The 27983-nt window shown below is 42.8% G+C and overlaps 1 long non-coding RNA gene across 2 annotated transcripts; it reads right to left on the reverse strand.

Moving 5' to 3' along the window:
* Positions 1-14638: 14638 nt before the first annotated feature.
* On the reverse strand, positions 14639-23173 carry LOC308477920. 2 transcript variants are annotated; one of them, XR_013986750.1, is made up of 4 exons: positions 21041-23173; positions 19974-20047; positions 16591-16740; positions 14639-15177 (listed from the first exon to the last, which is right to left on the reverse strand). It is a non-coding gene; the product is annotated as an uncharacterized lncRNA (long non-coding RNA). The 2 variants fall into 2 exon arrangements; XR_013986749.1 differs by lacking the exon at positions 19974-20047.
* Positions 23174-27983: the final 4810 nt, after the last annotated feature.

The raw sequence follows: 27983 nt of genomic DNA on the forward strand, positions 1-27983 counted from the left end.
TTTCCTTTTCCTTTTCCTGTGATTGGTCTGGAAAAGGCTCAGAATATAGGTGCTCTTAATTGATCATTAACCAGAGAAGAAAATTCTGTGTGCCTAGATGGAAAAAAATATCTGTAGTCTTTGTAGGCGAATTCTGACAGGGAAGAAAAGATGACTTAGAGTTGAGAAACACAGAACATTGTTCACCCTGAGGCACCTCCATCCTTTCAATTGTGCTCAGAGTTAGAAATGAATAGGGGAGAGTTAGGGTTTTATATATATATATATATATATATATATATATATATGCAACCACAAACTGTCAAATATTGCAGATACAAATTAATGTTATGGTTCAGCTGCATCTAATTTGGGGGACTCAATTCAGGCTGCAAATATACACCAGGCGTCATTTTTGTGGGATATTTTCAAATTCAAGTCAGCAATAATTACTCGCATATGTATCTCTATCTACATCTCTATCCCAGTGACAATTATTATGGAGAAATATCCCATTCTGGTAGCCCCTGACAAGAAGCAAATGTAGTTCCTCAAGGCAAGTAATATCACATTATCTCTATCAGATCATTTAGATCACTTCAGTCGATCAATCCCTTTATTATGGTCAATGACCAGTATGCAAAAATAAACTTTGTAGAAATATATAAAATAGCACCAAGCAAAACAAAACAGAGAACTGTGACAATAAAATTACTAGTAACTGTAACATGCTATAGAATGTCAGGTGGAGAAAACATAATTAGAATGTTTGCTAAAACAAGTCCCTGGTGAGTTTTACATGCGGCAGCACAATATTTAGCCACCCTGGAAGAGATGGATGTGTTCACTTCGACACTTAATGCAAGCTGCAAATAGAGAAGGTGGTTCCACTGACCGGTCAACAAAATAACACCAGACCTGCAGCTACTGATGCTGATCCCCATTTAAAGCTACTCTCAAAGTCCTTCTGCCACTAAAATGGACTGGTGCATAGGTAGGGATGGGGGATAAATTTGATTCAGTTCACATGAACACTTTTTCAAATAATACCTGAGCCAAGATACAACCATCCTTTGAGATTTGCACTTCTCCAAATTTTGCAACGCCGCTCTCCAGCCAATTAATGTGGCTCCTCTTCAACCAAGCCTTTGACTGCTTAATATTCTACAGGGGTGTACTGTTCTGTTCTGTTGTTTTGTTTTAATTATTTACTTGCGTTTTTATATTATATTTTATTCTGTTGGGGAGGTAGGAAACCAGGAGAGCAAAATGAAATGCCACATCATAGGTATGGGCATGGCTGGCAAGAAACATGAGCAGAAGCACACCACATAGCATCATTTTTTGGTGCAGATCTCACTTGTTTCATTGCTGAGCTTAATAATAATAATAATAATAATAATAATAATAAATTTTTATTTATATCCCGCCCTCCTTAGTCGAAGCTGGGCTCAGAGCGGCAAACTATCTGAAATACTAACCGTAATTTCAGGTCCTATTTGTTTCCCCCCCAATATTGGGAAGATGGTAAAATACCAGAACTCAGAGTGCATTTCTTTCTTACACACAAAAATGTATAAAGAAAGCAATAAAGGGAAGACACATGATTATTCAGCCCTCTGCATCAGCAACAAGGAGACTTGAATTTATTGTGACAATTTAACAACCCCCACTTATCATGAATCACAATATTTATAAAGAGATGGACCTCTTCACACTTCAGATCAAACAAATTTGTATCTGCTTATCAGCTTAGATGTTTGCCAGATGTAAATATGCACATAAATACCGACCCTCTTCACTTAGACTGTCAGATGACCGAATAACATTGTGACTGGCAAGTTTCCCATTTCTGAAGATTCATGGAAGACCTCAGAGTTTACTTAAATCCATTTTTTTGTTTTCTTACCCCCTTATCCTTTTTATAGAACTCTCTCAGGAAAAGTTCCAACACTGTTATGTGCTGGTGCTCTCCAGCTGCAACGAAGCTGGGAAAACGTCCAAGGTACGTGAAGACTTGCAGGGGGGTCACAAGGTCAAGAAAGGCTTGGCCAATTTTCCTTCTTTCTTCTCAGAGGAACTGGTCCACACCTCATCACTAAGAAAAACATCTCTTACAACCACGACTGATTTTTCTGTAAACTAACATTCGTTGTAATAGAACTGAACAGAGTGAAATGTTGAGGTCACATTTCAACAAAGCAAAGACTGATAATTACTGTTAGAAAAAATATATATGGGAAGGTAGAACATTGGTACTGGTCAATGAAGTGAACAGCACATTTAATGCAGAGGTAGCCTTTCCCACAAGTGTGTTGCACCAGAACACGTCTCTGTGACTTACAATGAATTATAGCCCAATTCTAACCATGCCTATTCAGAGATGAGTCCCATGGAACTCCATAGGCTGAAGCTCAGGAAAGCTTCTTCAACCAATTGAGTTGAAACTCAGGCAGACTCCTTAGACCAGCCTTCCCTGACTTGATGTTCCTTGGTAGGCCTTTGCACAACCCCCTCTCTTACCTGCCCTGTCACCACAGTCTGGGGAGGGTCCCAATCAGGCCAACCTGGAGACCACCTGTCCCGTGCTGGATCTGGTCCCAAATTCATCAAAACTGCATTTACGTAAAAATGTGCTTAGTAGGAGAAATTCACACTGAAATGCTGCTGAACTTTCCTGGGGATGTAGATTCAAATTGCATCAGAAATGTGGAGGTGTGGATTTAAGATTGGAAAAATGAGAAACAAGAGAGATCCTTCCATTCCTAGCTCTTCTGAATCCTGTATGAGCTGAAACTGCCAGGGAGAATAGCTTTGAAATCCCATTTTGTGCATAGATGCCAGATAAAAATTGGAAGGTTTGACATGGCTGTGAGAAACCCCATCCCATTTCATCTCTTTCTTGATATTTATTTCCTGGGATTGCTATTTTTGCACATTGCCCTCCTCTGTAGACAAACCGAAACAGCTGCTTTAAAAAGTTTTGCGTTCATCTAAATCTGGATAATCAAGAAAGGCTTTTGCCTTTCCGCTGCTCAGTAACCTGTTCCTTTTAAAAGCTTCAGATGCTTTTACATTCTTTGGGGACTTCTGCAGGAAAGATATATTGTTCGGCTGTGGTTTGCATCACCATTTGGTGCAATTATTCCCCGTAATTATGAAATAATTAGATAAAATGATGACATAAACCCCAGTGGAAAATATACATCTTTGAAGCGCCTAATGTTTTTGTCACTTAAAAATGAGAGCCATGTAACTTACTGTAGAAGAGGAAGGCTAATTGGAAAACCAGCCACATCTTATCCATCTCCCCATATTTCAGGCAAGTTGGCAATGGCTCAAAAGTGATCACAGTCTGGCCTATTTTTCAAAGACCCCAGGAGAGTATAATAATTTAAAATCATCGTAGGAAAGTGCCCTGAGCACTTGTCTTTGCTCTTTTTTTTTTAAAAAAAAGCTCTCCAGTCAGAGATGGTTCTGCTCTCAAACCTGGCACCAATATTATAAACACTGGGTTACAGGAAAGCATTGACTACCCCACACTGACATGGATCCTGGCATGTTTGAACCTCTGCCAGAATAAGCACATTTTATCTAGGAAACATAAATATTGAAAACAATATTGTGTAGGAATATATATATATATATATATATATATATATATAATCTCATTATTCAGTGTCACAAGTCTCACAGAGGGTAGGGCAGCAATGGTTATGAGCTAGATGTCGATGTTTTATCTTCACTGTTGCAGGGAGCATGCTTCTGAATGACTGGAAACCATAAGTGAGTAGAGTGCTGTTGCCCTTTGGTCCTGCCTGCAGACTTTCCACAGGCATCCGATTGGCCACTGTGAGATCAGGATGAAGGACTAGATGGGGCAATTACCCTGATCCCGTAGGCTCTTCTTATGTTCTTAAGTCTGTTTTGAGCTCTTAACAGCTAGGTTCGGCTTGATGCATGCTTAAATGCTCACAGCATTTGATGACTAAAGTGCCTAGTGATAATGTGAATGGATGAATATACAGAATGCCCATGACATTGCAGTGTTTTCCAATGGATTCAAATCCAAACATACAGCTTTATCATGTACGTCAGGCATGGCCAACTTGGCCCTCCAGCTGTTTTGGGACTACAATTCCCATCATCCCTGACCATTGGTCCTGTTAGCTAGGGATGATGGGCGTTGTAGTCCCAAAACATCTGGAGGGCCAAGTTTGGCCATGCCTGATGTACGTAGTACCTGAATTATATAGATCAGTCAAGTTATGTAAAACTGTACCTTGGTTCTTGAACGGAATCCATTCCGGAAATCCGTTCAACTTCTGAAACATTCGAAAACCAAAGCACGACTTCCGATTGGCTGTAGGAGCTTCCTGCACTCAAGCAGAAGCCATGTTGGATGTTCAGCTTCCGAAAAATGTTTGAAAACTGGAACGGGAGCCAAAACGTACAAGTACCAAGGCATTTGAGAACCAAGGTACGACAGTACTGATGTACTGATGTTATGTGTGAACCATAGTTCAGTGGTATGCTTTTGTTTTGTTTTAATAAGGACCAAGTGATGGGAAATACATCTTTCTTCCTGAGACAAAGGAGGTTGGATGCTGGTCCTAGGGCAGTAGCCCACGTTCCTGTTCCACTAGTGCAAAAGTCTTCTGCTTACCGAACAGAACTTTCCTACCCTCCACAGCCCACTGAACACCCACAGAATCAGCTCCAAAGTTGGAGGATCCTCTGGAGATGATTTGTTGGGCATGCTGGGGAAGGACAATTGGATAGTCCCCAATATTGGCTTGGAAGACAAATAGTTTGAACTGGTATACAGGAAGATCCTATGTTGCCAATCAGCCAGACAGATGCAGTTTTACAGCTTCCAAAATTCTCCTATGTTGATGCCTTAGCAAACTTGGAATGCTTCAAGTCTGATTCAGAGAATTTACCCAGCCCAACAGGGAACCTTGTAGCAGCAAAATTATTTGGAGCCAGGAGCAGAGAGGGAATGACTCTTTGGTGACACGCCAAGAGGATTTGTGGTAATCACAACCCTAAGTACTGAGATTAGAGCATGATCTGGCATTCAGGCACATTTCCACTGGCACAAATCCCTAGGATGGGTAGGCATTAATATCTGCACTAGAAAGCAGGATAGTTTCACATTAACTAAAACAATACACACAAGAACTTGTGTACCAGAGCAGGGCTGGCTCCTTTCCACAAACGGAAACGAACCAAAATGGCAGTCAAACCTTATTGTTATGGCTTGGTCTCTCCCACAAATGCGAGATGACTCTGGGTGTTAATTATTTCAGATTTATTGCTAAAACAACAAACTAGGATAGAGCTCCTCTACTCATCGTCCTTCCCAGAAGATGGAGGTGCCCAGACTGAGCTCCTCCCCCTTCCCCAGCACGGAAGCCCCACCTTCTCTTCCGGTATCTTTCGCGCCTCTCAGCCACTTTTGAGATCCTATGAGATTTGGGAGAGAATGCTTCTTGCATTCCAACGTCTGACTCACGATTGTCACTCTCACACAACTGCCCATCACTCTGGCCCTGTTTTTCTCTTCCCCTTTGTTCAGAGCTCAGATTACAGCTGCTCTCCCCCTCCTCTTTGCCTTCTGCTGCTAACTGTCCTCTCCCTATGCCTGCTTCTTTTCCTTCTGTCAGCATCTGAGCTTTGCTGACACTTATAATGCAGGCAACTTAATAAATATTAATTAAAATATATATATATAATGCAGGCAACAATATAGGTTCTTCCACTGCACCCAAGGGCAGCGGGCAAGTTATTGGGTGCAAGGTATGCCACAAGGCATACTCAGTTCTGTCCTCCAACGGAAGAGTGGGGGCCCAGGAGAAACCAGCAGAGGGAGCTGTCCCTGCTGCCTTAATTAGTTGCCTGAGGAGGACCAGGCCTCAGCCCGAGTGACCCCTTCACAAGGGTCTTTATTAGCTCCATAACAATGTTGCTGCAGATCCCATTACAGCACACTGTTCCCACTGTGCAAGATGGCATGGGATGTCCTTGTTCCTTTCCCCCAAAACTCTTGTTGTATCATATGACAATCTTTAAAATCACTTCGGAACACTCCCTTAACTAGCCACAGGTCCTCATTTAACAGGGGCTTGAATTTTTAGGATTGAAATTAAGCAACAACCAGTAATTATAACTCAGTACAGTTCTTATTATATGTTTTAGCACCTCTGCCTAGATATTTTAAATAAATAACAGTCTAACTGTTGAGCATCACCCACAGGAGTGAAAGCACAGCCTTAAATGGCTTTCTCCATTTTCCAGGTGTACACACACCAGCCTGGCAACGTGGCATTAGAAAGAAAGAAGGACAAGACATGGCTTGCAAGATGGCTTGACTACTGATTGTGCTGGCTCCCATAAAAAAGACACAATTGTGATTTTTTTAAAAAGTAAACGTGTGTGTGTGTGTGTGTTTGTACACAGACACACATTTCTACATGTCAGTTGTTTATCGCTTCTCATCCTTTTGGCTAAGATCATGTGCAGTCAAGTATAGTTCTGCATTGTAAAGTCACACCACCATGGCAATTTTTTAAACATCTTTGACTGTGAGAGCACTTAAAAAATAACTTCATAAAAGTTTATTGAAACAATATAGAACCAGAAACAAAACTATAACATTATTTTGCCTGGGCAAATTCTTTGCATTCATGTGACACTGATACATAAGAGAGTCATAATTCCACAGAATAAATATGTGCAAGAGGTTGCTTTAGCCTTTACTTTGTTGAAATATGGTCAAATGTTTATTGTCATAAATTCTAATTGTTATTGCTCGATGGATGTTGTCTTTCCTGGATAAGCTGTTATTTGCTTTTGGGACATACTTTGTCCATTAGAACCACTCCAGGCTGAGCAAAATATGGGATGTAAGATAATAAACCGTTTGCCAAATTTGGAAGGGTGTAAAAGCTTGAAACAAACCCTGGGGAAGATGTATTCATTTCAATAAACTATATTCTACACTGCTTGTTCAGCAGCATTTACTACAACAAACAGCCACTCTTCTTCATCCTGTTGTGAGACCATGGGATGTCACACAGCTACTTTAGATGCTTTCATTCCTTGAGTGCTGCTATTTTCACCAGCCCAGATAAAATAAGAAGGTGGCATGAGAATTCTACCACATGGACCAATCTCACTTTATTAGATCTGGCTTCTTGGAGGACCGTTGAGCTTTTGCATTAAAGAAAGTATTCCATGTCCAATTAACTCCATGTTCATTCAAAACCCACTATTGATTAAAGGTAAGGTAAAGGTAAAGGGACCCCTGACCATTAGGTCCAGTCGTGACTGACTCTGGGGTTGCGGCGCTCATCTCGCTTCATTGGCCAAGGGAGCCGGCGTACAGCTTCTGGGTCATGTGGCCAGCATGACTAAGCCACTTCTGGTGAACCAGAGCAGCGCACGGAAATGCCGTTTACCTTCCCACCGGAGTGGTACCTATTTATCTACTTGCACTGAATGTTTTCGAACTGCTAGGTTGGCAGGAGCAGGGACCGAGCAACGGGAGCTCACCCCGCCGCGGGGATTCGAACCACCGACCTTCTGATCGGCAAGTCCTAGGCTTTGTGGTTTAACCCACAACGCCACCCGTGTCCCTCATTGATTAAAGATTCATCCCCGCGAAAAGGTGATTGATTCTTTCCCAGTGTGAAATACACATGATGCCTACAGCATCTTCTGGCCGAGTGCCCACCAAGTCATACCTGAAATATGGACTGAGCCAAAAGCTTGTCTAGGGCAGAGGTAGCCAGTGTGGTGACCTCCAGATATTGCTGTCTTCCAACATGCATCAGCCTCGGCCAGGTTGGCCTTTTTTATTGTTAATTCTAGTTAACAAAATTTATATACCACTTACTAGAACAAAATGCCTCTAAACAGTTTATAATAAGTAGTCTGAAATACTCATTTAGAATGGCAATAAAGAACAGAGGAAACAAGCTACATAAAAAAGTAGTCTTAACATACTTATAAAATTGTGTGTCAAAATTACATGACTGGAACAACAAAGGGTGTAGCAGGCACTGAAAAACAACAAAATGTCCTCCTCAGATTTTCCTCAGTGGCACTGGTGTTTTCCGTCCCAGCACACTAGTCTACAGCTGGAACCCCCTTCCTCCCAGCTGAAAGTAGAAATGGGGGATAAATTTGATTCAGTTCATATTTAAAAGCAAACCTTCCCAGCTATTCAGATCTGTATGTGAACCAAAATACAGCCATATTTTGAAATTTGCAATGCTCTGAATTTTGCTATGAAGTTCTTGAACCAAATAATATGTAGCTACTAGAAATTTGCACTAAAATGCTGGTGAATTTTCATGAGGACTTTTTTTTTTTAAAAGAAGCACACAGATGTAGAGATTTTGAAGATTTGAACTTAAACTTGAAAAAAGAGAGAACTGAAAACTGGCAGATTTCCCCAAGCTTAGTTGAAAGAAGCAGGTTAGCGATGGTAACAGCAGGAAGTTGAGCAGGGGACAGTCAGATTCAGGGCTGGTTGTTAGCATCTCAACAAAAGCAGCTCTGTGTTCTGCAGTCCATCCTTTGAGAAACACAGTTTTATGGTGTTTCTTAATGTAGCTGTTTGCAAATTGTTTTATTATTGCTCTTGTTTGTTTTTCTGGTAAACTGCTGGGTTTTTTGTTTTGTTTTTTAAAAAATGTATTTCTTTATTCTCATAAACCACCTCAAACTTGAGGAAAGGTGGTGCATGACACTTCAAGGAAGCAAATCAAGGCTCAAAAATGCGAGGGGACAACAACTCCTCTTTGTGAAGTTTATTTCTTCATATTACAGAACAAATATTAACAGATGACTCAAACATCTTTGGGCATACAATATTAACAAGCACTAAACTGTCAGTACTTGAAAGGGAGATCTGAGTTCAAGTGCTTCCTCCACCCTGAAGCTCGGTAGGTGGTCTTGGACAAGTCACTACAGTTATTTTTAGACTTCACATATGAGCCCATGCTAGACATGGCAGGACCACACACAGGCTACACCTCTACTTCCTCCTTCATGCCTACAGCACGTACAGTTGCTACATTTCTTAATGAAAGCATTGAAGCTTGGCAAGTATGATCCAGTTCCTCTCCTTTACATATTTATATACAGTGGTACCTCGGGTTAAGTACTTAATTCGTTCCGGAGGTCCGTTCTTAACCTGAAACTGTTCTTAACCTGAAGCCCCGCTTTAGCTAATGGGGCCTCCTGCTGCCGCCGCACCGCCGAAGCACGATTTCTGTTCTCATCCTGAAGCAAAGTTCTTAACCCGAGGTACTATTTCTGGGTTAGCGGAGTCTGTAACCTGAAGCGTATGTAACCCGAGGTACCACTGTAGTGATTATCTCTCATCCTAACCTATATCACTGGCCAGTTTCATGGACAAAACAGGATAGCCCCCTATACACCATCCTGAGCTCTATAGAGGACAGGCAGAATATGAATGTCGGGATTATTTAATTCATCACATTCTGAACAGCAGATTCCTGAAGGAATCATGAAATTAACTTGCTAATCCATACTACTCTTTAATTAGAGCTACCATGCCCTATCTCATTTGCCATTTCATACTGGGAAGCTAGAAAGTCTACCTCAATCGTCCATGGAAAAGGTAGCCGGCTTTCTCTGGTCCCCACATGATGAAAATCCATTCATCATGAACTCGGGTTAAGTCAAATAATTCACTACAGATTGTTTACTGCAAACAGGAGGTGCCTATCAACTAATAACAATTTTATTAAAGAGCTGAAACAACAGTGGAGACAGGATTTATTAGTTCCTGGCTGGCTCATTTGACTGGCAGACTATTTGGCCAATTTGGATAATTAAGTCAGGATGGGACTTCAGAGGCTCTTAGGTTATACATTTATGGACAGCCAGAGGACCACATTTTATGTGCTTGGCTACTGAAAAGACAGATGCCAAACAAAAGCAACTCTTCCTTTCTGACACTGTTACAGCACCTTGCCTCCAGGTATGGAACGGGAAGTAGCAGAAGAAGAATTACAAGCCAAGAGAAAAGAACAGAAATGAATACTGTTTAAACACTCCCTCCTAAATCACTTTCAAAGGCAGACAAGTGTTATGAAAGAGGGGTTTTTTCCCCTAGTCATACTTCTGTTTACAGTGATTCCCCAGGAGGGGGAAAAACTCACAAAAGAGTGACTTCTAAGTGAACACGAAGGGCTGAATGAAAATAAAGATTGGAGCTGGCTCAAGGATCCATTTAATGTAATATGCTACACAGTATGTAATACAATCTTCTCCCTGGCTTCCACACAATTAGATGGCAATCCCCTTGGGAAACAGCAGCCTGACATTATAGATGTTCAGACATAAATATGGGCCTAACTGCAAGAGCAGTGGGTAAGATTCTCAAACTCTTTTTGTTTAGGAATCACGGTTTGCTGGGCACCACAAATAAATGTGCTACTTCACAATAAAGGGGTATGTGTGGGGCTCAAATCCCCAAATAATTTTGGTAGATCTGTTGAATTCTGCACATGAATTCAAGTAATGAATTCACCTGATAAAGTGATCTGATTTATCAGGCCACATTGGCATCATTGGCATATCATGGACAACCAAACTATGGTTTCCTGGGACCCTTACTGACATGCTGGCTCACATCCGCTTTATTCTTCCCTGGTGCATTCAGCAGCAGCATGGCAGCTAAATCAAGGTTTGGATGAGTGTGTCATCTGAACCTGGGATCATGCTTAGAAATACAAGGATCTGCCTTACATAGAGCCAGGCCATTAGTCCATCTAGCTCACTGTTGCCTAAACTGACTGGCAGTGGTTCAGGCAAGAATGCCTCCTGGCCCTATTGGAGATATCAGGGATTGAACCTAGGATTTTCTTCATGAAAGGAAGATGCTCTACGACTGATCTATGACCCTTCCTCAAAGGTTTCTTCCCCTTGAATCTTCTGGGCCCAATACAAAGTGCTGGTTTTGATCTATAAAGCCTTAAAGAACCACAATACCTCAAGGTCTGCCTCTTTCCATATGAAACTAACCACACTCTGAAAGCATCTTCTGAGGCTCTTCTTCATGTGCCTCTTCATTGAGAGGTCTGGTGGCAATACAAGAACAGGCCTCTTCTGCAGTGACTCCCTATTTGTGGAATGCTCTCCTCGGGGAAGTTTGCCTGGTGCCTCCATTATAACCTTTTGGCACCAGGTAAAAATGTTCCTTTTTAACCAGGCCTTGGGCTGATTGACATCCAATGCACTTTCAAAATGTGTCGAGGAGGGGGGATTATTAGGTTATTTTTGGTTTTGTTCTTATTATGTATTTTGTGTTTTTATATTGTGATTTAATGTTGTAACCGACCTGAGACCTGCAGGTATGGGGGGAGGGTACACGAGGAAGACAAAGAAGAAGAAGAAGAAACAACAACTATACGACTAACCATGGATACAGATCAGGATAAAGGAGGCAAAAGTTTAACCACAATTTGGTTTTAGAAGACATGCTAAGCCAGGCATAGGCAAACTCGGCCCTCCAGATGTTTTGGGACTACAACGCCCATCATCCCTAGCCAACAGGAACAGTGGTCAGGGCTGATGGGAGCTGTAGTCCCAAAACATCTGGAGGGCCGAGTTTGCCTATGCCTGTGCTAAGCCAATCCTTGGCATTGATGCCACACCATGCTGCTAAAACCACCAGGGAGGAACAAAATAAGTATGAGCTTGTCCCTGGGAGCCAACACGTTTGTGTAGTTCCACTGTCTGAATGCTTGGTGGTTTTAAATGAAAAATGGAGGGAAAATGCTATTTAAGGAGGCAGCACTTTTATTTTTCCTTCCTCACTATGAACACAAACTAATAGTGTGTGTGCAGGTGGGTGGGTGTCTGTTTCCCGAACAACTAACTTACATATGTTTGTTTTCCACTTGTCTTGCTAAACAGCAGACTGACAGCAAGAAACCACAGTGCACTATATTTAACTGCGAGTGGGAAAGAGAGCCATCAGTCACAAAACTCAGACTCCCAGCATTGTCCTTCCTCTGACCTTAAACCTTCAGTTTGGTCTAAATACACTGGCTTTTCAAAAAAGTTAGTTTGGCACTTTCCACAAAGGATCTATTATGCAAAGATGATGGAGCAGAGCAATTCATGTGACCACACGGCTGGTGTTAAGACTGTGTGGCCTGTTAAATCAGGCAGAAATGTTGCTAGCCATGTTGACCACAAGGAGCTTTATGAAAGCTGTCAATCCTGCACCGCCAAGTGTAGAATGTGTAATTTCAGGTACAGAGCATGATCCTGCTGTGGTAAGACACTGGCAGCTGCGAACAATACCTAAGTTCAGAGGCCACATGCAGCTTCATCTCCCACTGCCTCCTCCAGCTGTGGACAAGTTGCAGAAAGTAAGAATGGGGCAAATTCTTTGCCGCCTGCTGTTCCTCAAACATATTTTTCCTCCTTGAATACAGTGTCAATTTTCATGGAGAGATGGAGAATTTCTGAATTTTTCAGAGTTGCCACTTACCTTACTTGAATCTATGGGATGGTTCTTCTCTTGCCTTTTTAACTGACCACAGCAGCATGGGGCTTTCTTTGCACTTTCCCATCAGCACTTCCGGGAAAGCCTCGAAGCAACGATATGTGCAGTGACTACTGTATGGTTACTGTAAGCTGCAAAATGCAGTATTTAGAAATTCTTGCTCTTGTATTTACAGTGGTACCTCAGGTTACAAACACTTCGGGTTACAGACTCTGTTAACCCGGAAGTAGCATCTCGGGTTAAGAACTTTACCTCAGGATAAGAACAGAAATTGTGCAGCGGAGGCATGGTGGCAGCAGGGGGCCCCATTAGCTAAAGTGGTACCTCAGGTTAAGAGCGGTTGCGTTTACTTTGTTGTAAAAGCATTCTTAACACTAGGGTAGCCATTTCTCCAGCAAATAAAATGAATCTGTTGCCTTGTTCAATTAGACTTTCCTGCTTATATATGATAGTACAATGTCTAGCTTAAGTGGTGCTACCTTTTCACCACCTGCTTCCATATAACCTAGAATTATCTGAGATTTTAATCCTCTGCCCGCTTACGTGGAAGTAAGGCCAGCTGAACTCAATGGGATCTACTTCTGAGTAGACACATATAGGCTAGTACTGCGTGTCTCTTACCCACAACTAACATAGCTAACTGGTCCTTTACCAGTTTTTAATGTTTGGTGTTTTACTTTGCTTTTATATATGCTGGAAGCTGCCAAGATGGGGATACCCATCCAGATGGGCAGGGTATAAATAATAAAATTACTACTACTACTATTACCAATAACTGATATGACTCAGCAAGGCTAATAAGGGCAAACCAATGAGTGATCTGATGCTCCTTACATTGACTCTGGCCGTTCTTTTGTATCTTCCGTCAGTGGATGGTATAACAGTGGCATAATTATAACCCACCCTCTATTCCAGGGAAGTGCTCATCCTTGCTTGTTCCATAGCTGCTTTAAAGATGGATCCTATAGAAATTACTATTGCAATATGTGGTTATGGGCATTCATTTAGATAGCTTTGAAAGGAGATTTGACAAATTCATGGTGATAGGTTTATCAGTGGCTATTTACCATGATTATGTGGCCTCTTACAGAATCCCACTATATATCAGTTGTCAGGGTGCAATAAAATTGCTTGGATGTCTTGTTTTCTTGGACAATGCTGGTGGAGGCATTTAGTTTGTCACTGTAGGAAACAGGGGTGTTGGACTAGATGAATCGTGGTCTCATCCACCATGACTCTTCCGATGTTCTCATTACCAGTTTCAACTCACAACAATAAAGGTATGTGTATGTGCATTTTAATTTACCGTAACTGAAGTTGAATGAAGGGCATCTTATTCCATTTTCTATTCAAGGATGGATATTTCTTAAGAAGAAATAATCTTAAATTAACCGAGGTCTTAAACCTATGAGGTTAAACTATTGAGGTGTGAAATCTGACTATTTTTGCTATACTATTTCAGATTGCAGGTGGGAAGTTGTTTAATCAAATAAATCACCTTCACATTAAAGCACACATGCCATATTTAGAGATTTCCTCCCCTCTGGAAAAGCATTCAATCACGTGAAATCCCACCTTCAAATCTAAAGTGGTGCAGGCACAATATTATCACTTGAGTGAAGCCTAAGAGTTAGGCAGTGATCACCAAGAAATTGGCACATTAGCTGCTAATAGTTGCATTTTCACTTAATATAAGAAGCCAAAGACAAGGGAAGTTGAGACTATAACAAATGACAGCAATACAGCCAATTTCAAGGAGATTATTGCTATCATAAGCCCGTATTAAATCTTTTTTCTTAAAGCAAATTGCCTGGTTTTTTTTAATAAAAAAAAGTTATCTGAAGTTGAGTAAATGGGAAACTGCTTTGTTAAACTGCTTTGTTTCCAACAATTTGTTTGAAGAATTTAGGATAGAGGGAATGCTCTGATAGCCATATAATGAACATTTTAAATGCACCAGAGTTTGTTCTTTACTCCCATTGGTGGAAGGAAAGACATTCACTTTGTTATGTGATCAGCCGTCAACAAAGATACTTACTAATTTGGCATAAAAATTTTAATCACTTCACAGCATGTTCATCAATTAGGATATCAAAAAGCATATTGGCAATTAAAAATGTGGGTCAGAAAACTAAACAGAAAAGAACAGGCTATAGAACATATAACATTCCAAGGTTGCAGTGGGTTGGGTTGGTGCAATGAGTGACTTGACATCTATGAAAATGAAAACATTTGGTACCATTAAGCACAGTGGGATACATCTGTAGTTGGGATTGAAATCCAAGTCTATATTATAGCCATGGGATATCATGCCCCAAAGTTCAGGGAGGAAAATCTGGTGGCATACATCTGAACAGCTAACGGCCAACTTCCGTCATCTTCAACTTTGAGCACTTTTTGATGAAACATTAGTTGGACTTCAAACAAATACCTTCCTTCTTTTTGGGGGGGGAGGGGATGACACACACATTGAATGAGATATTTTGCACAACGATCTTCATTGTAAAAACATGTCCACATTCTAACCTTATTACAAGGATGAGACTGAGATTTAATTTATAAAAGTCTTTCCAGGATTCCGTGAGTTGTCTGAAAGTGAATTCATTGGGTTGTGTCTGGAAAGCTAGTCACTCTTTAGTTCCCTTGAAATTAATAATAATAATAATAATAATAATAAATAATAATAATAATTTATTTATATCCCACCCACCCTAGCCGAAGCCGGATTCAGAGCGGCTAACAACAGTAAAATAATACAGCATTCTAAAATCAATTCATTCTAAAATCAGTTTGAATCAAATTGATGGCAACCATTGGGCTAGAGTTCTGTGAAGAATTACCAAAGGCGGGGGTCAGGCTGTGCCTTGGCCAAAGACCTGATGGAACAGCTCTATCTTGCAGGCCCTGCGGAAAGATGTCAAGTCCCGCAGGGCCCTAGTCTCTTGTGACAGAGCATTCCACCAGATCGGAGCCACAGCCGAAAAAGCGCTGGCTCTGGATGGGACAAGTTAGCTTCCAATTGAACTAAGGCATGGCTGACTAATGGGAGAGTCCTGTGGCAAGATCCACCAGGATGAACGACGTAGGATATAGCAGATCTCTAGCTCAGACAGGCTCAGCTGTCATTAAGTCCCCAACCTTAGTCAAAGATGTGCTGGCATATCCAACTTGCCCATCCAAGTCCAGCTGGGTTCAGCTGGCTAAGCCAAAGCTGAAATAGGTCCCCACAAAGTGGTGGTGTACTGGGGTATGATCAGATGGGTGGGGGTGGGGGACTTAGGCTGGATCCTAAGCCTGTTAGCTCCGTCACTTGGCCTAGAAATGCAGCATGGACTGCTATTTTTAAAGGTTGTTTTTCCTCCAACAGGCTTAGGTAGAGCAGTAGCAGCAGCTCCATTGCTGAACAGGGTTTGGATTGGGTGTAACTGATTTGTATCCTGCCTTTCTATCAAGTGAAAATCACACCCCTCCACTCCATGGCATTATAAGTGTTTAAGTTAAGTTGTGGGTGAACATATCAGATGATACAGTGATTCTTCAAACAGCTCTTGTTTATTCACAGGCCAGGACAGAACTGAACTGAAGGGTTCAGTCAGAGCTCCAGTACAACGTAACTGTAACAATTTTCTAAAACTATCCAATCGCTGAACGTCACTTTCGATCCCTTATTTGCATAACTATCTACATTATCCCCCTGCTGGCACAGGGTGAGAACTTCAGTACATAACAGTTTAGGCACTCGGGCAGGTCAGTTCCCCCAAATATCTTGCTCCATAATTCTTTTTTGGGGGGTGGAGGTTCAACTGACACATAAACATTCCATATGTCAAATACTTCTAACAGTAAATTATGCAGAACCAGCAGCATTCCTTTACAGCAGGGCTCTGTATCTGTATTTCTAGGATTTTTTTATAGCTATACAGAGAAATAAAAAAAGATGGCGATAGTAAGGCTACAGAACCAGTTTTCTGGGCAAGGTATATGCACAAGGGGGAAAAAAGGCTGCCTCTGTTTCAAGGCTGTTGCAAGAGCAAGGGAGGGGGAAGCAATTTTACCTCTGTTTAAGATGTGCTCGCATCTTTCTTTGCAGACAGCATGTTCTAATGATCACTTAGGAGCTGTATTTCCTGGTGTTTCTATTTCTTTACTGAGAAAACCTTAGGGGCAGCATCTGGTCTTGCTCTTTCTTCACTTTTCCAGCTGTGCTAAGGTCAAGGCACAAGTAGGTCAACCATCTTGTCTACAAGTCACATTGTAAATGCTTCATTTGCTCTAAATTAGTAGGCCTGCAATGGGCCTAAATATGGGGCACTTTCAGCAGTATTTCTCAAACTTTTTGAAGCAGGTAGTGCCATCTTATCCTTCATCTCAGGTAACAAAACTGGGTGAAAAACATGCAAGAACCCTCCTGAAACATAACAAAAAAAGGAAGGAAAAGGTTTTCTTTATCCCATGAGTCTTAATTCCTTTTTCATAGGGATTGTTACACCATGTCACACAAAAGCAATAATTTGTAAATATATGTAACCACGGCATGTGAGCAAAAGCTTGGGATCATTGACTGCAAAATGCCTGCGCCTTACGGAAATAATATATGAGTTTTGAATTATTACTAGGTGTGTGCATATTTCTGTGATCTCTGTGCTTATAAGGTATACAGTTCACAGCGTTCAAAAGGACTGTAGTAATGACATCAGGGAAGTCAATTTGTTTTTTAAAAATTAGTTTTGGCTTTAGGCAACAAAACGACTGCTGTTCCCTAAAAGACCCAATATTAATTTTGTGCACTGAGACAAATTTGCACCTCCTACCCTTCTAGCATCTGCATAATTCCATTTCAGCTATTTAGGACCATAGGTTTTAAAGACATTTACAGTGGTTCCCTGCTGATACATTCATTGCTGTATCATAGAGAAGAAAGCCGTTCATTTCCTTATTAAAGATTCAGAATGGAAGTCGAATAATCCCACACTGCACTAAGTTTATGCAGATCATCTGAAGATAGCCTTATAACTCAGCGAAGGATACCAGGTGTCTAGAGGGTCACAGAATAAATGCATTTCATATTAAACATGTTTTCATTTGAACTTCTGAAACACAGAAGAAAGCAAATGCATTGTGGATGTGGCGGTGAAGAGGCTCGCGTGTCTGTAAGTGTCCCTTTATTTTTTAAATACCAGGTACAGCCGTATGTTAACATTATTTTTGCAATAAATTGGTCACTTGAAAATTAGCAAATTGAATTTTAAGCTAAATGTCTTTGTAGCTTTTATGATATTTGCTAAATTGGCACATTTCCACTTTGTTTTTGCTGTTCAGCACTTTAGTACATATTCCCCCCCCCCCCATCTCCCATCATAATTATGCATTTTGAACTTTCTACTCAAATGCACTAAAACAAGCAACAGGGAAAGAATAATGGAAATATACAATCTAATGTGACTACAGGTTGCAGTAGTAATGGGCACATCTGACATTTCGGGAAAGAGTCATGGGCATCACCCTCTCCTGTCATTTCTCTTTCCTAGGACATGCTTTCCATAAAAAGAGGGAAAACTCAGACACAGATTATTTGCTTTTCCATGGGGCCTGGGTGAAAGTCAGATACAGAAGAATTAAGGCATATAGTCTTGAATTTGGATGGCTTTAAATGCGATACCCCAAAAGCTACCATCAGATTAAAATTTGCATTGGTGGACTGCAAAGTAAAAAAGCACAGATCCAGTGCACCACAAAAAAAGCACTGAGACAAGGGAATGGTCCTAATGATGACAAGAGCAAAAAAGTATCATTTACCAACTTTAACTACACAAACAGTGGAGTCTGGATGAATCTTCTAAGCCTACTGGAGTTTCCCCAATATGTTTAATCATGACTGGTTATACAGTTGTACCTTGGCTCCCGAATGTCTTGGCATTCCGATGTTTAGGCTCCCGAATGCCGCAAACCCAGAAGTGAGTGCTCCGAACGTTCTTTGGAACCCAAATGTCTGATGGGGCTTCCACGGCTTCTGGTTGGCTTCAGGAGCCAATCTGAAGCCGCGCTTTGGTTTCCGAAAGTTTTAGAAGTTGAACGGACTTCCGGAACGGATTCCGTTCAACTTCCAAGGTACAACTGTACATATATTCAGAAGAAGTGCTGCATAACCTAACAATGTTCAAATTTGCATGCTGTTTTTCTTTGTAAATATTTTTTATTAAAAGATTTTCATCTCTCTCTCTCTCTCTGGTTCGGATTATAAAATCTTTTGGTTATGTTCAGTGTAAGACAATATGGTATCCAGAGGTAGGGGGAGATGCTGTTTTTAAAGATGATATAGCAAGAGACTGAATTTTGCTAACTAGTCTTGCTAGCAGAAGTCCACACAAGGACTTCTACTAGCATAACACATCATTTCTCCACTTTCCTTTCCTTGGCTTGGGGGGGGGGCGCAGTCAGGAGGACCCCCCCCCCGAACAGTGGGCAGAGAGTGGGCAGGAGGGTCATTCCATCTAGCAAGCTGATATTCTTGTGCTCATGGAATGTTTGGAAAAGTGTGACATTGCATCCCTCCTCATATTTTAATTCTGTTCATTCCCATCCTGGATCACAAACCAACAACTTCAAAGGTGCTAAAGGTAAAAGGTAAAGGACCCCTGGATGGTTAAGTTCATTCAAACTTCACTATGGGGTGCGGTGCTCGTCTTGCTTCAGGCCAAGGGAGCCGGAGTTTGTCCACAGACAGCTTTCCGAGTCATGTGGCCAGCATGCCTAAATCTCTTCTGGAACAACGGGAAACCATGAGCACACAGAAACACCCTTTACCTTCCCCCTGAAGCAGTTCCTATTTATCTACTCATGCTGGTATGCTTTTGAACTGCTAGGTTGGCAGGAGATGGGACAGAGCAACAGGCGCTCACTCCGTCATGGGGATTCAAACAGCCGACCTTCCAATCAGCAAGCCCAAGAGGCTGAGTGGTTTAGAACACAGTGTCACCCTCTCCCTTACTTCAAAAGTGATAACAGACAGAAGGATATTATAAGCAGTCACTGAAGTTATTAGTTTGTGGTCTAGGTGTGAATGAACTTTAAAACACACACAATAGAATTGCCTATAATGGTAAAGAAGAGAACCATCTCTATAGGAATTGGCATTAAAGACCAGTTTTTCTTGCTTCTGCTATTCAGTGTGGCCACTAGTTTGTTTTTAAATAGTGCTTTAAAATGTTGATGCAATCATATGATTTTATTTTACTTATATGTTTTGTGAGCTTCCTTGGGTATTCATAGCTGAAAGAAATATTTTTATTCATAAAGGCAGCATTTTTGGATTAGAAAGTAAAAGAACCCACAGATTTATCTTTCCTGTTTGGTTGGCTAACAAAAATGGCATTTGCAGCTTTAAACTACTGATATTGCTGACTTTATTGATCATTCATTATAATTATAAGACTATTACCTGGGAGCAGTTTCCATTGAGCACATGTGGCTCACTTCAGAGTAGACCTGTACAGAATTTGCCTGTCAGCATTCCTTCTTTGTTCACCAGAAAAAAGTCAGATATAGTGAAATTTGGCTTTGCGAGTCGAGGTCCCCAGGGCCACCCCAATAACTCACACATCACACAGAATTTTTTGTTTAAGATTTTTGGCATAATTTTGGCCACAACTTTATTGAAATACAAATTTGTGAGTAGTTGCTTAGGCATTGGTTGCGACTATCTGCCCCCACCATGGGGGACAGACTGACATTCCGCACGATGCGAAAGTCAGAATAGGGGAATACACTTGGGGGTTACGTGGAGCAGGGAACCTGCCCTCACCCCAAATGCAACCAGGAGCTCATTGCTATGGCCCGAGCCCCCTTGACAGAGTGGACAAGCAATAGTTAGCCCCCAATTCCTTTAACGGAATCCCTTGCCGCAGCAGCATTAGAGGGGCAGGCACTCAACCTACCAAGGGCAGGCACTCAACCACTTCCCCTCAACCAACCAAACCATAAACCAATGCCTAACCGCCACCGAGCACTCAAGCTCACCGCCAAGCACTCACAACTGCAACCCTTCCTTCAATCCCAAAGCAACCGCATCCAGCCAGGTGTCATTCCCCATAGGGGAAAGATGTACCCCATCTGCCCTAAAGAGGGCAACAGCCTTGAAGGAAATAGCAGGGTGCAATATCGCAGAACCACCTAAAGCAAGGACCTATTTTATTTTATTGGTTATTTTATTTTATTTTTTTATTTTATTTTATTTTATTTTCCACCGCCTTATTAACATGCTTTCTGGCCTGCTCGGTGGTAGTTTGTCTAGGCATTGGTTCCGACTATCTGCACCTGACCGCAGCAGGGCAGCACTGACGACTGGGCCCCACCATATCGTCAGTACAAGCAAACATCGTGGGGGAGCAATGAACCAGGATCAGACTCAAGCGCACCCCAAATGCTCCAGGGACCCTTGCGTGGCCCTACCCCTCGAAAGGGGTCGACAAAAGCATGGCGAATCCTTGGATTCCTTTAAAGGATTACCTTTGCGCATTGGAGGGGACAGGTGCTCCGACCCCCCTCCAGACCACCTTGAACCAATGCCTTAAATTATTTTGAGTCCAGGGAGAGCTGCCATCAACTCATCCAAGTCCTCCTGCATGCAGGAATGCAAACTTATGCTGTAAGAAGACGGCAAGTCATTCTCGTCCAGCTGCACCACTAGCACTGCGGGAGGACCTGCACAGGTCACACTTGACCGCACCAAAGGAAGGAACTCCTCCCAAAGCATTCCCCATCTGGACACCCAGTATATGTTCACATGGGCAGGAAGACTGAGATGGCGCCCCAGTCCAGACTCGTCAGCGCGCTTGCCAGCCCAGTGTACAATGCTGTGACCGACAATCCAAATGTGCACAGCTGCTCCTATGAAAAAAGGAAATAACAGACAGGCATCAGCACAGACATCATTGGTGACACTTCCTGATGTAACCCTTGTCAGCATCAGACTTCCAATGACCCGTATTCACAATCCTGTCTACTGACAGGCCCCCAGTGTGCAGCCTTTGCAGCAGCCCTATTCGGAAGGAATGAGGCGTGTTCAGCGGTAGGCAAGCCACAGGCCGTAATAACTGGTGCACAATGTAAGCACATTGATGCCTGGCTAATGGGAACCCATTTTCATGGACTAGGAGCAGGCCAGCCCCCAGGGGAACGAAAAGCCAAATATTTCTGGTATCCATAACTGGGCAAAGGCCCTCCTCACCTGTGAGGGGAAGCCTGATGGTGGCACTCCTGCCCACTAGGTCTGTTTTAGAGTTCCCAACTCTAATGACCAGCTCCAAAGCAGATAAGGAAAAGTCCTGAAGCAATAAGCCTCCAGACTCTCAGCCCCGTGCTGGCTCCAACACAATTTCCCCAACCCTCAGTGCACCAAAAATGCAATGGAATACTGAAAGGAGTCTCGCCTTGATCTTTAACCAGCAGACAAGTTATAACTTGTTGCAGATACTGCATAGGTAAAAACTGACCGACTTCCTGCCCACTGTCGTATGAGGTTGGAGCCTATTCCAACCTTCCAAGGCCCTGCACACAACAGACTTTATACAAGGGTCTCTGCAAATTAAAGCTTTACTATAACAGACATTGCAGTGGACTGAATACTGATAGTTTTAACAGCACATCCAATCTGCAGTAGGTGGACCAAAATACTGCAGGATCTGCTCAGCGGATGGGGGCAAGTTCCTCTGAATGGCCAAGGGCTGTCAACTAAACCCTAAGAAATCCATCCAGACCTTCTCATAAGAGCTAAAAGCAGAAGGGGAACGGAAACTGCTACTCCCTGTAATTACTAATTGTTGTGAAAGTGCAACAGGTGGTCTGGAAAAGTCCGGCAATAGCTGAGAGTCTGGAGCCCAGGATCTGAAGCACTCCATCTGAAAATGGGATAGAGTGTCAGCAATATCATTAGAGGATCCCATAATCAGGTGAGCAGCAAGCACAATATTAAACCTTAAGCAGTGCAGCTCAAAAGCGTGAGTGGAGGGGCGGAGACTCTGCTGGAGCATGAGGACTGTTCTGCCAAGATGCTCACCACTGCCTGGTTATCAGGCCAAAAGCCGATCCAACGGTCACTGAACTCCTCGGTCCAGATGTGAACTGCTACTACAATGGGGAAAACTCAAGCAAAGTTAGGACACATGACAGCCTCACCACACCAGGCTTGAGGCCATGGCTTTGCACACCAACAGCCCCTGAAATAAAAACCAAAGGCCAAAGATCCAGCAGCATCAGCATGAACCTGAAAATTGCTGTGCAGGTTCAAGGTATCCTGCCATGGTGAACTACTATTGCATCCATTTAGGAACTGCAACCACCGCATGAGATCCGCCTTCCCCCTCACTTGGTAAGCGTACACGAAGGTAAGGGGACCTCGGGCCACAGGCAGCCTGGCCAAGTGGGAACGGAAGGGGTGGCCTGGGGCAACCAATCTGCATGCAAAATTAATTTAACTGACCTAGCAAATGATAGGATTTGACAAAGCAACACTTGCTTCAGAAGAAGTATAACAAAATAACTTCCTTGAAGGCAAACAGCTTCCCCACAGGCAAGCAGATGTTTGAGCAACGGTATCCAGCTAACCCCCAAATATTAAGAGGGGGTCCCATCCACTGCCTATGAAACACCCAGCTCCTCAGAGGGAATAAAGGATGCCTACACAGAGGCTGGTATCACAGGAACCAGCCAGTAAAATAATCCAAAAAATGGTACCCCCAGTTAAATGAGTATAGACTCGCACTGTTCAATCCAGAAAGGCACTAAAGGACTCAAGTGCTGCACAGTCTATTGCGCAACCCATTGGCATCGCCTTATCAATATAAGGAGCCCCATCCAAATTAAAGCCCAACCACTTAAAATCTCGTGGGTGAACCAGCAGCAGCCTAACAGCCGTTTCAATGTAGCATATTGCCAACAAGGCACCTCTTCCAATTTTGTGGTAAGCTCAACCGCCTGCTCCAAAGACGTGAACTTCGCGGAACAATTCCTTAAGGATAGCGTGATTCACTGAGGTGCCTTAGGGATGCGATAAATAAGGATCAGATGGAATTATATGGGGCTTTCTTAGGGGTCCCACCATACATCCCAATGCAAGCTGCTACCTGACCTTCTTTCTGGCTACCTCAGGTGGCTCTCTAACTGACTTTTGATTTGCTGTATTTCGAGCCACTGGCTGAAAAGCCAGAGGAATCCTAAACCTTGAGAAAACCCTTTCCACAAGCACAAAGTCGCTGACCCCTCTAGATAACCTTTTAGCCAGGCTTTCGAGGGAGATAATTTTATGGGAATATGGGCCAGAGATGAGGAGCTATTGCTTGCCAGCTCCCAGCCCCCGCTTGGGCAGGGGGCGTCTTGTGCTGCCACCTAAGATGTGTGAATTTACAGGGCTGCCACTGTCCAGAACCCCTAAACAACAAAGCTGCCGCCGGGCCAGCTTCCTGCACACCAGTTTCAGGTTCTACTGCTCAGGGAATTTCCATTTGAAATGTGGAGCTGCGCAAGTGGTCCACACGTCCCCCTCCCTGCGATCCCAGCAAGCTGTGGGGATGATGGCAGCCCTGCGTCTAACATTCCCATCATAGTGAATTGCTACTTATAGAATCGTAGAGTTGGAAGGGACACCAACAATCTTCTAGTCCACTCCCTGTGAGGAAGTGTAAGTATCATCTCTGCTCTTCTTTGCCCTCCCCTCCTGGATCGCAGCTTCTGAAGATGCTTTCTTCCAGAAGAAGGCACCTGGGGCATCAGCAAAACATCCTCTGCAGGAGAGGCAAGCTCTGGAGGCATCTGCAAAGGCCCTGCCATAGTCTGCAAAAAACTAAATAATGTGAGGAACCAGTGAAACCAATGCTTCGTGCACCACATGGGGACGCTATTCAGGCCGGAAATTGCTGCCAGAGGCCATCGAATTCTCGAGCAAAGCCCTAGGATCACCTGCTAGGCCAGACATAAAATGTTTCCAATGAGATAACAGACTTGAGGCAGCCCACCGCCTGTCCAGGTACCCCTGCTTGCCCTTTTAGAGGGAAGCATCCCCTCAAGAAACCCAAATTTATTTTGATTTGTTTTGTTATAACAATGGCTAAGTGAGGGATATGAACCCTGTCTCCCAGGACCTAGTCCTGCACTCTAGCCACTAAGCCACAATGGCTCGTCTCTAAAACATTTTCTTTACAATTAAATTACACAGGCTGCAATGCTCAGAGTGGCCATTGTCAGCCTAAAATAATGCAATAAAAACAAGTGCTGCAGTACCTCAGAACAGCCACTAGAGGGCCTATGAGAGCAAACTAGGCCTCAAAAATGGCGCTCCTGCCAAAAAGAAGCAGGGAAGGTGGCGATCACAACGGGGCCTGCTCCCAGGCCCCAATTAGGCCGCGCCTGCCTCCCTGCAGCCCTGGCAGACACCAGGCCTCCCTGCTTCGCAGGGAAGGCCTGCCAGGCTAACAAGGCCAAAACCAGCCCTTTAAAGAATAGGGCGGGGGGGAGCTCACGGCAAGGCCTCCCAAGGGCCTGGCAACGCCGGAGGTACCCCCCGCCGCGGTGCGGCACCAGGCGCCGCCGAAAAAGGCCTAAAAAACGGCCGCCCAAGGCCAGGCCGAGGCTGCTGCGCCCTCAGCCAGGCCCACCCTTCACCCAGGACTGGCAGAAAAGGGGCAGCCAGGGCAATGAATTAAAGAAAACAGGCCTTGGAGAGGCCTGTCACCAAATTACAAGACCCAATGTTAAGGTAAGCTAAGGGGGGGGAGTAGGCGGGAATTAAAGACCAAAGGGAGGTGGGAAAGCAGAGTAAAATTAAAAGAAAATATTACACGGAAAAAGGAAATTTAATAGGACTAAAATATCAATTAAATATAAGCTAACACAATTAAAGCAGGCCAAAGACACAAGGTAATTTGTAGAAAAATACAACCGTCTCCTTTCGCTGTGATCAATCCGATGCACGGTCGAAAAGAGGAAGCCCTAGCCTCATGCAAGGAGTTTTAGCATTTCTGGCTGTCAATCAACAAATGGCAACATTAACTTCATCCCAACAACAAGGGAAGCCCCAATCGCATCAGTGGCCAACGAACAATTAGCCCGCCCCCAACTTTGGAGTGTCCTGGCAGCCCCACCGCAACACGTGCTCTCCATGAAGGAGAACACGCTTTGTGTGTTTCATGAATTTAAGATAAAATGCAGACTCTATTTTTCTCTCAAGAGGTGAAGAATAATGCAAATAGTTTCCTTACTTAAAATTCTATCCATATACCTTACTTTTTAGAGAGCTATTCCTTTAATTACTCCAAACGTAAGAGACTTGGGAGAGAAAATGGACATGCATTTAAAATAACCATTCCTTAAGTATTTTGAATGGAATGTATTCATCTCCATTGCGGCCTCCAGAGCGGCTTGAATCAAGGGCAGAATGACAGAGCTAACTCCCCATTCCTTTTACGGATATTTAAAGAGCCTATCCATTCGGCTATTGAACTTGGCACTGTGCAGCACTTTTCGTACTCCATATATCTCAGAGTGCTTTATAAAGTAATGAGTAGTTACTAGTAGTACAGCAACTGTACAGGCAAGCAAGGTGACCATTACTCATTCTGCAGTAGCATAGGCACATGTAGCCTCAGTCATTAGAAACAGGTTCTCTGGAGCAGAATCTTGGCCAAGACAGGAAGCTTATTCCCATCTCCAGCAAAGTAGCCTCTAATTTTTATGTTAGGAGAAAGGGAAAATTGAGGTTTTTCCTTACCTCCCGGCTATAATTCATTTGGGAAGCATGCCATTACTTTTGAACTCTTCTATGATCCACAGAAAGAGGATAGGGAATTAGGATAATGTGTGTTTTGCAGGAAATTGCCTATCAATCTATTCCTATAACGTATTCATATTTTATCAGTCGGAGGTCTAAGGGAACTTGCCTCTCCCTCCAAAACTGCCACACAAGCACCCAACCTTCCAACTTACAGAAAGGAAGCTTTCTGTGTGTGTAAATGGGAGACTTGATGGGCCGAGAAGGCGAAGAGCTTTGATTCAAGGAATGTGATTCTAGAGTACTAGAAGTGAGGCAGCTGCAATAGAGGAGCAGGCACCACAAGGACCTGTTGAAGCTGTTGGGGTGCATTCTCAAAGTTGCAAAATTATGTCAGCCTATGATTGGGGATGAATGCTAAATAGTTGGTTTCTCTCTCTCTCTCTCTCTCTCTCTCTCTCTCTCTCTCACACACACACACACACAGAGCTAGACTTTGACTTCAGTGAAGTCAGAATCATAACATTTGTTGCTGTGAGCTTTACAAAATACTACACATATAATTTGGTGTATGCAGCCAAGTTTGCAGTCTTAAGTATATTTATTATGAAGCAATTCCATCTGAAATGAAGCTTCAACCAAATGTCAAGTAAACACAAGTAGGATGACACTGAAATGAACATTCATATTCTGTGTAATGCTTCTGCAACTCAGAAATGGTTGTGCTTCTCTTCAGTTCTGTTTCTCAAGCCAGGGCTATTTCTCTAGTTCAACAACTCATGGAAACCACTGTTCCTGCTCTGTGTTACCTTACTATTACCTACAGGGATGATGATGATAATAATAACCCAATTTATTGTACCTTTCTCCTCCGGAATCCCAAGAGGACAAGACTAAAACAATAAATGCATCACAATGGTGCTCAGAGAGTCTCAGATGTACCGAAGCACACTATATAACTGTTAAAAGACTTGCATATATATCCCACACTGCACATTTCAGCTCTTCCACATTAGTAGGCAAGCATAAAGCAAAGTCACAGGATTAAGATTATGCCAGGACCTACCAGTGTCTAACATTTATATAATCAGCTTGCTTAAATGGGGATAAAAGTAGTAATTACCTAGCAACTTTAGTAAGTACAAGAAACAGATTCAAAAGCCAAGGAAGGTTCACGGAGATAACAGATTGTAAGGCAATAGAGGTATCCCAAAAGGCTTGTGAATGCAGCCAATGGTTAATCTTGTTACAATGACAGATTTTATCTCAATTGTTTGTTCAAAGGATTTTCTGAGGCAAGCAGGCTGATGGGAATTGGGGCACTTCCAAAGAGCAGCCGCCGCCTCCATTTTCATTTGCATAAGTCTCTGTGGCTACAAAAACAGGCACAGGCTTAACTCTTTCAAATGAATGTCCCATATATATATATATATATATATATATATATATATATCCCATAATAGTGACTCAAGGGACATACAAAGGACGCCACACACAGATGCAGAAGCAAGGAAACTTGACAACTGACACATGTGAGCCATTCTGAATTGGACTGATGCTCTGCAGGTGCCAGGAAGTAAGGAGCGAAAAGAGAAAGGGGAGGAGGGTCCTACCAACATATCAAAAATTAAAAAATATTCCATACCTCACGGTGCTTTGAGCCATAGAAAATTTCACTGGGGCAGCCTT

The sequence above is a fragment of the Podarcis pityusensis genome (genome assembly GCF_964106645.2).
Source record: "Podarcis pityusensis genome assembly, chromosome: 5".
Taxonomy (NCBI): Eukaryota; Metazoa; Chordata; class Lepidosauria; order Squamata; family Lacertidae; genus Podarcis; species Podarcis pityusensis.